The sequence below is a fragment of the Manis pentadactyla genome, chromosome 1, assembly GCF_030020395.1.
Source record: "Manis pentadactyla isolate mManPen7 chromosome 1, mManPen7.hap1, whole genome shotgun sequence".
Classification (NCBI taxonomy): Eukaryota; Metazoa; Chordata; class Mammalia; order Pholidota; family Manidae; genus Manis; species Manis pentadactyla.
Window position 1 is genome coordinate 88,082,667 of NC_080019.1, and position 7,694 is coordinate 88,090,360.

Here is a 7,694-nt window from a genome sequence, read left to right on the forward strand (position 1 = left end):
CTGATAAAGGGTTGACATCCAAGTTATATAAAGAGCTCACACACCTCAACAAAGAAAAAGCAAACAAGCCAATTAAAAAAGAACAGAGGAACTTAACAAACACTTCTCCAAAGAAGAAATTCAGATGGCCAAGAGGCACATGAAAAGATTCTCCACATCGCTAATCATCAGAGAAATGCAAATTAAAACCACAATGAGATATCACTTCACACCAGTAAGGATCGCCACCACCCAAAAGACAAACAACAACAAATGTTAGTGAGGATGTGGAGAAAGGGGAACCCTTCTACACTATTGGTGGGAATATAAACTAGTTCAACCATTGTGGAAAGCAGTATGGAGGTTCCTCAAAAAATTCAAAATAGAAATACCATTTGACCCAGCAATTCCACTCCTAGGAATTTACCCTAAGAATGCAGGAGCCCAGTTTGAAAAAGACATATGCACCTCTATGTTTATTGCAGCACTATTTACAATACCCAAGAAATGGAAGCAACTTAAGTGTCCATCAGTAGATGAATGGATAAAGAGGTACATATGCACAATTGAATATTATTCAGCCATAAGAAGAAAACAAATCCTACCATTTGCAACAACATGGATGGAACTAGAGGGTATTATGCTCAGTGAAATAAGCCAGATGGAGAAAGACTAGTACCAAATGATTTCACTCATCTGTGGAGCATAAGAACAAAGAAAAAAACTGAAGGAACAAAACAGCAGCAGACTCACAGAACCCAAGAATGGACTAACAGTTACCAAAGGGAAAGGGACTGGGGAGGATGGGTGGGAAGGGAGGGATAAGGGGGAAAAAGAGGCACTACGATTAGCACGTATAATATGCGGGGGGTGGGAGGGACACGGGGAAGGCAGTATAGCACAGAGAAGACAAGTAGTGATTCTATAGCATCTTATACACTGATGGACAGTGACTGTAATGGGGTATGTGGTGGGGACTTGATAATAGGGGGAGTCTAGTAACCATACTGTTGCTCATGTAATTGTCCATTAATGATAAAAGAAAAGAAAAGAAAAGAAAAAGCTAGGGCTCAGCGACCGGCCCTTACCCGAGCCAGGCCCTCAGCCTCTCCCAGAAGCTCCCCCCTGAGCCGCTGGCCCGACTTCAACCTTCCTGCTCCTAAGCCCACAGTGGTCACCGACCTTGCGCTGCCCCACTGGGCACCACGGCACCAGTGACGTTGTGCTGTGTCCTGGGCGATGGTGGCAGCAGCAGGCACAGCTCCGCACCCTCCCGTCGCGGGCGCCTCTCCTCCTGGCCCTCCCTGCTGCCCGAAGGCGTCCCCGCCCTGCTCCCCCTTTTCTCTCCGTCCTGCCCAGCCCAGGCGGGGGACCCTCCTCGGGGACGGCAGCTGGGGCCGCTGGGCTGCGCAGCTCGCCAGCGATGAGGCTGGTGCCGACGGCGCTGTCGGCTGTTGGGAGGGGCTGCCCCGTGGGAAGCGGCTCAGAGATTCCGAGCGGCTGTGGGCCGCTGCAGCCCCCGGGCCCGGGTCGGGACAGTGCAGGTCCCCTCAGTGAGGGCAGGAAGGGAGCCGGGCGCTCCTGGTGACCCTGAGGTTCCGGTTCTTCGCCCGCAGCCGCGAACCCACCGCCAGAGGACATTGCTTGACCTTGCTTTCCGCCGCTGGTGCTGGGACGCGAGTACTGACACAGTAACAGCAGCATGTCGGCTGGGGACAGTTTGGAGACTCGGGTTGAAAAAATCGACGACCTGCTGCAGGATCCCAAATCCGAAGTGAATTCGGATTGTTTGCTGGATGGATTGGATGCTTTGGTACATGATTTAGATTTTCCTGCCTTAAGAAACCACAAAAATATTGACAGCTTTTTAAGCAGATATAAAGACACAATGAATAAAATTAGAGATTTACGAATGAAAGCTGAAGATTATGACGTAGCGAAGGTGATCAGTAGAGGTGCATATGGAGAAGTTCAATCGGTAAGGCATAAATCCACCAGGTAGGTGTATGCTATGAAGCTTCTCAGCAAATTTGAAATGATTGATGTACCTTATTCTGCTTTTTTCTGGGAAGAAAGGGACATCATGGCTTTTGCTAATAGTCCTTGGGTCGTTCAGCTTTTTTATGCATCCCAAGATGATCGTTACCTCTACATGGTGATGGAACACATGCCTGGTGGAGATCTTAGAAACTTAATGAGGAACTACGGTGTGCCTGAAAAATGGGCACAATTCTATACTGCGGAAATAGTTCTTGCATTGAATGCAATTCATTCAATGGGTTTTATTCATAGGTATGTGAAGCCTGAGAACATGCTGTTAGATAGATCTGGACATTTGAAGTTAGCAGATTTTGGTACTAGTATGAAGATGAATAAGGAAGGTATGGTACGATGTGATAGAGTAGTTGAAACACCCAAATTTATTTCCTCTGAAGTATTAAAATCCTCAGATGGTGGTGGTTATTATGGACAAGAATGTGACTGGTGGGCAGTTGGGGTATTATTATATAAAATGCTTGTAGGTTATACATGTTTTTATGCAGATTCTGTGGTAGGAATTTTTCGTAACATTATGGACCATAAAAATTAACTTATCCTCTGTGATGATGATGATGACATATCAAAAGAAGCAAAAAAAAATCTTATTTCTGCCTTCCTTACTGACAGAGAAGTGAGATTAGGGTGAAATGGTGCAGAAGAAATCAAACAACATCTCTTCTTCAAAAGTAATCTGTGGACTTGGGAAACACTCCAAGACACTGTAGCACCAGTTGTACCAGATTTAAGCAGTGACATTGATACAAGTAACTTTGTTGATTTAGGTGATAAAAGAGATGAAAAAATATTCTCTATACCTAAAGCTTTTGTTGGCAATCACCTACCTTTTGTAGGATCTACATATTATGGCAATCATAGATACTTGACTTCAGCTAATCCTAATGATGATAGAACTAGCTCCAATGTGGATAAATGCTTGCAGGAAAATTTGCAAAAAACCATTTATAAGCTGGAAGAACAGCTACATAATGAAATGCAATTAAAAGATGAAACAGAGCAGAAGTGCAGAACTTCAAACACAAAACTAGACAAGTTAATGAAAGAACTGGATGAAGGGGGAATCAAAGAAGAAATCTAGAATCTACAGTGTTGCAAATTGAGGAGAAGAAAATGTTGCTACAGCATAGAATTAATGAGTACCAAGGAAAAGCAGAACAGGAAAATGAGAAGAGGAGGAATGTAGAAAATGATGTTCCTATTTTAAAGGAAGAAGACTTAAAGAAAATAAATCATAATTCACAGCTTGCTAATGAGAAGCTGGCACAATTACAAAAGCAGCCAGAAGAAGCCAATGACTTTCTGAGGACAGAGGCAAACACAGCTGTAAGACTAGGGAAGAGTCCCACAGAGATGAGCATGTCAATTAGTCAGCTAGAGTCCCTAACCAGAGAATTGCAGGAGAGAAATAGGATTTTAGAGAATTCCAAGTCACAAATGGACAAGGATTATTACCAGCTGCAGGCTCTGTTAGAAGCTGAACGAAGAGACAGAGGTCATGATTCTGAGATGAATGGAGACCTTCAAGCTCAAATTATACCTTTACAAGAGGAGGTGAAGCATCTCAAACATAATCTTGAAAGAGTGGAAGGAGAAAGAAAAGAAGCTCAAGGCATGCTTAATCACTCAGAAAAGGAAAAGAATAATTTAGAAATAGATTTAAACTATAAACTTGAATCATTACAACAACGGTTAGAACAAAAGGTAAATGAACATAAAGTAACCAAAGCCCATTTAACTGACAAACATTGGTCTATTGAAGAGGCAAAATCTGTTGCAATGTGTGAGATGGAAAAAAAGGCTAAAGGAAGAGAGAGAGGCTCGCGAGGAGACTGAAAGTAGGGTTGTTCAGGTTGAGAAGCAGTGCTCCCTGCTAGATGCTGATCTGAAACAATCTCAGCAGAGGCTTGAGCATTTTGATGGAAAAGAAGGAAAGAATGGAGGATGAAGTTAAGAATCTAAGTCTTCAGTTGGAGCAAGAATCAAATAAGCAACTGTTGTTACAAAATGAATTGAAGACTCAAGCATTTGAAGCAGATAATTTAAAAGGTTGAGAAAAGCAGATGAAGCAGGAAATAAATACTTTATTGTGACCAAAGAGATTATTAGAATTTGAGTTAGCTCAGCTTGCAATGCAATACAGAGGAAATGAAGGACAGATGCGGGAGCTGCAAGATCTGCTTGAAGCTGAGCAATATTTCTCAACATTTTATAAGACCCAGGTAAAGGAACTTAAGGAAGAAATTGAAGGAAAAAACAGAGAGAATTTAAAGAAAATACAAGAACTACAAAATGAAAAAGAAACCCTCGCCACTCAGTTGGATCTAGCAGAAACAAAAGCTGAATGTGAGCAGTTGGCTCGAGAGCTTCTGGAACAGCAGTATTTTGAACTGACCCAAGAAAGCAAGAAAGCTGCTTCAAGAAATAGACAAGAGATTACAGATAAAGATCACACTGTTAGTCGGCTTGAAGAAACGAACAGCCTGCTTACCAAAGATGCTGAATTATTAAGAAAAGAAAATGAAGCGCTGATGGATAAAATAAGAAAGTCAGAGGAAGAATATAAATTGAGGAAAGAGAAAGAGATTAGTAATCTTAAAGCTGCCTTTGAAAAGAATATCAACAGAGAACGAACCCTAAAAACACAGGCTGTTAACAAGTTGGCAGAAATAATGAATCGGGAAGATTTTAAAATTGATAGAAAGAAAACTAATATACAGGATTTGGGAAAGAAAGAAAAGGAAAATCGAAAGCTACAACCGGAAGTTTCACAGGCTTCAGGGTTAAGGTGGTGGTTACTCTGTCTGCTTTGGCAGAAAAGCACACTGAGGGTTTTTTGTGTCTCGTTTCTCTTTTTTATTGCGGGTTTGCTTACAGGTAGATTAAATTAATTATTACTATGTAATGCAAGTACAATTGAGGGAAATCTTAGCTAGATATATATATATATGCTTTTAAAAAGGTGATGCCTTTTTGAATTTCTAAGAACATGCCTGTGATGATAACAACAGTTTTCCTCATATGAGTGGGAGAAAGGGACTTTCACTTTCATGTGGAATGGACATCACTATGGGGATCAGCTCATGGAAGGAATAAAGAAAATATCTCAAAATGAGACAACTGAAATTCTATTAAATGACTTCAGATTCTGTGCTCTTGCAAAACTATACAAAACTATCTTAAGAAAGCAGTGACATCACTTGACTTCAGTGCCCTCACTGTAGAATTTAAAAGACTCACTGTTGATTGCCCATAGTGGACTTGATGGAGAATAAATATCTTACATTATGCTTTACAAAATACTGTATGTGTTTCAGCAAGTCTGTAGATTGGGGAATGAGAGAAGGCAAAGAAAAAAAAATAGTTACATTTAATCTATGCATTTTTGCCAAGCCATATTGAGTTATCTTACTACTAGAGACATTAGAAACTAACTGTACAGAAGAAGCAATTTAAGAGCATTTTGTGGGGTACATCATTTCTGTAATTGTATAATGTATTTCTTTATGGTTTTAAGTGATAAAGACAGTAAGTTAACAAACATATAAGAAATGTATGCACTGTTTGAAATGTAAATTATTCTTAGAACACTTTTGATGAGCGTTGAATTGCCCTTTTTGTGCCTTAATTTGAGAGAATTATTTTACTGTCATGACTAAATAAATTTCAAGAAAACATATTTTCAAAAAAGTGTGTGTGGGTTTTTCATTGATAATTTGTTTAATTTTAAATATTTAGAGGTTTGTTGGACTTTAAAAATCTGAGTACAATCTTTGCATCAAGCTACCTGCTAAAATAATGAATGACCGTAAAAGTCTGCACACTGTGCAGAAGACATTGGTCTTCTCTGTCTTCCTCATTCACATACTAGAGTTTGTGCTTGCTATTCCCACCTTCTAGAATGGTCCTTTTTCTGTTTGGTTGCACACAGGCTCCTTCTTGTTATTCAGACCTTAGCTAAAATAGCAATGTCTCAGAAATCTCTGAGCTGATGGATGCTTGTGTATCATCTTACTTTCCTTCTTTCTATAGGACTCATTATTGATTATTTTATTTTTGGGTGTTCATTTATTAATACCTTTCATCATTCCTTTAGGAGCTTTTTGAGAGCAGGAATACTGACTCTCTTTATAAATGTTCAGTAACAGAAAATTGCTAGAATATGGTAAAGAGGCAAAATTTGTCAAATGGATAAAACAATTAATTTGGTATAAAGTTTATAATACAATTAGACTTTCATTATGAGTTATAATGATAACCAATAAGAAAAACTATCCCAACTTTAATGTTTTTACATATCATTCAAGTCTATCTGACTTTAGCATGAGGACATCTGCTTCTGTACATGGTGGGATCACAGGGATGGGGATTATCTCCCACATTGTACAACAAGAAAACCACACAAACTATATGAAACAATGATTCTGAGACATTCAGCAACAGACAACACAGTGATTTGTAAAAGAAAGAAAACAAATTAATTTAGACTGATACGTGCTCTGGCTTAGAGCAAGTCTCTGGATGTACCAGAAAGAAGACAGACCCAGAGACCAGCAGTCTTGCTGAGTTGAGGAAACAGAGCTGAAGTTCGGGAAAGATGAGCAGAGTTTTCAGGGCAGCGAACCAGGAAAGAGAGAGCTGCACAGAGAGAGCCTGGGAGATCTGGTGATGGGTCCCCTCAAGTTTTGGCTCAGTGTTGATCTGCACCTTCGTATAAAGAAGCCACACATGACTGGAGAAAGAACCACTGCAAAGGAATACTCAGAACAGTCCCCAGAGCTCACAGAGGGCCAAGCACAATATTTATTCCCACCAGCCAGCAGAAGGTCTTCTAATAATACACAGCATTTGTAAGTCTTCATGAAAGCATTACCTCTGCGGGAGCCACACTAGCACTGGACTACAAGCTGTCGAGGACCTGCTCTAACAAACCTTAAAAGCAAGATTTCAAATTGTTTCTGAGTAACTTAGTGTGTCACAGGAAAAAAGTCCCCAAAATATTTAAAGAAATGTAGAAAAACAAAACAAAAACAAAAACAAAAACAAAAATCCAGCACCCCAATGGTGTTTTTTAAAAAATGAAATTTGTCACAGGAAACAAAGGAAACAATATCCAGCATCTAATCAAAATTTACCATGCATGCAAAGAAGCACAGAAATAAACTCCATAATCAGGATGGAAAAGAAACCAATAGAAACTGACCCCAAAATGACACATGATACAATTAAATGAGGTCATTAAAATATTTAAAAGATTTCCCATATGTCCAAGATAGAGGAAAGCATTTATATGGTGAAGAGAGAAATGAAGGATATAAGAAAAGACCCCAATCAAAACTGTAGAGATGAAAACCTACACTGTAATTATAAATGAGATACAAGGACAGATGGGGGAACACAACATGGCAACAGCAGCTATGAAAGCAAAATGTATCAAAGAAAAAACAAAAATGAGAGCCTCAGTGGACTGTCATTCAGTATTATACCACCTAACACGTTTTTAGTTCTGGAGAAAAGAGGGAACAGAATAATATATTTAATGAAATAATGGTCAAAAAGTTCCAAATTTGATGAAAACTGTAGACCCAAGATTCAAGAAGGTCAGCGAACACCAAGCAGAAGAAACATGGTGAACACTGCATAAAGGCACATCATAAGCA

General features: G+C 39.7%; 1 pseudogene; it reads left to right on the forward strand.

Moving 5' to 3' along the window:
* Nucleotides 1–1,257: 1,257 nt before the first annotated feature.
* Nucleotides 1,258–7,182, forward strand: LOC118921849 (rho-associated protein kinase 1-like; annotated as a pseudogene).
* The last annotated feature ends 512 nt before the right edge of the window (nt 7,183–7,694 follow it).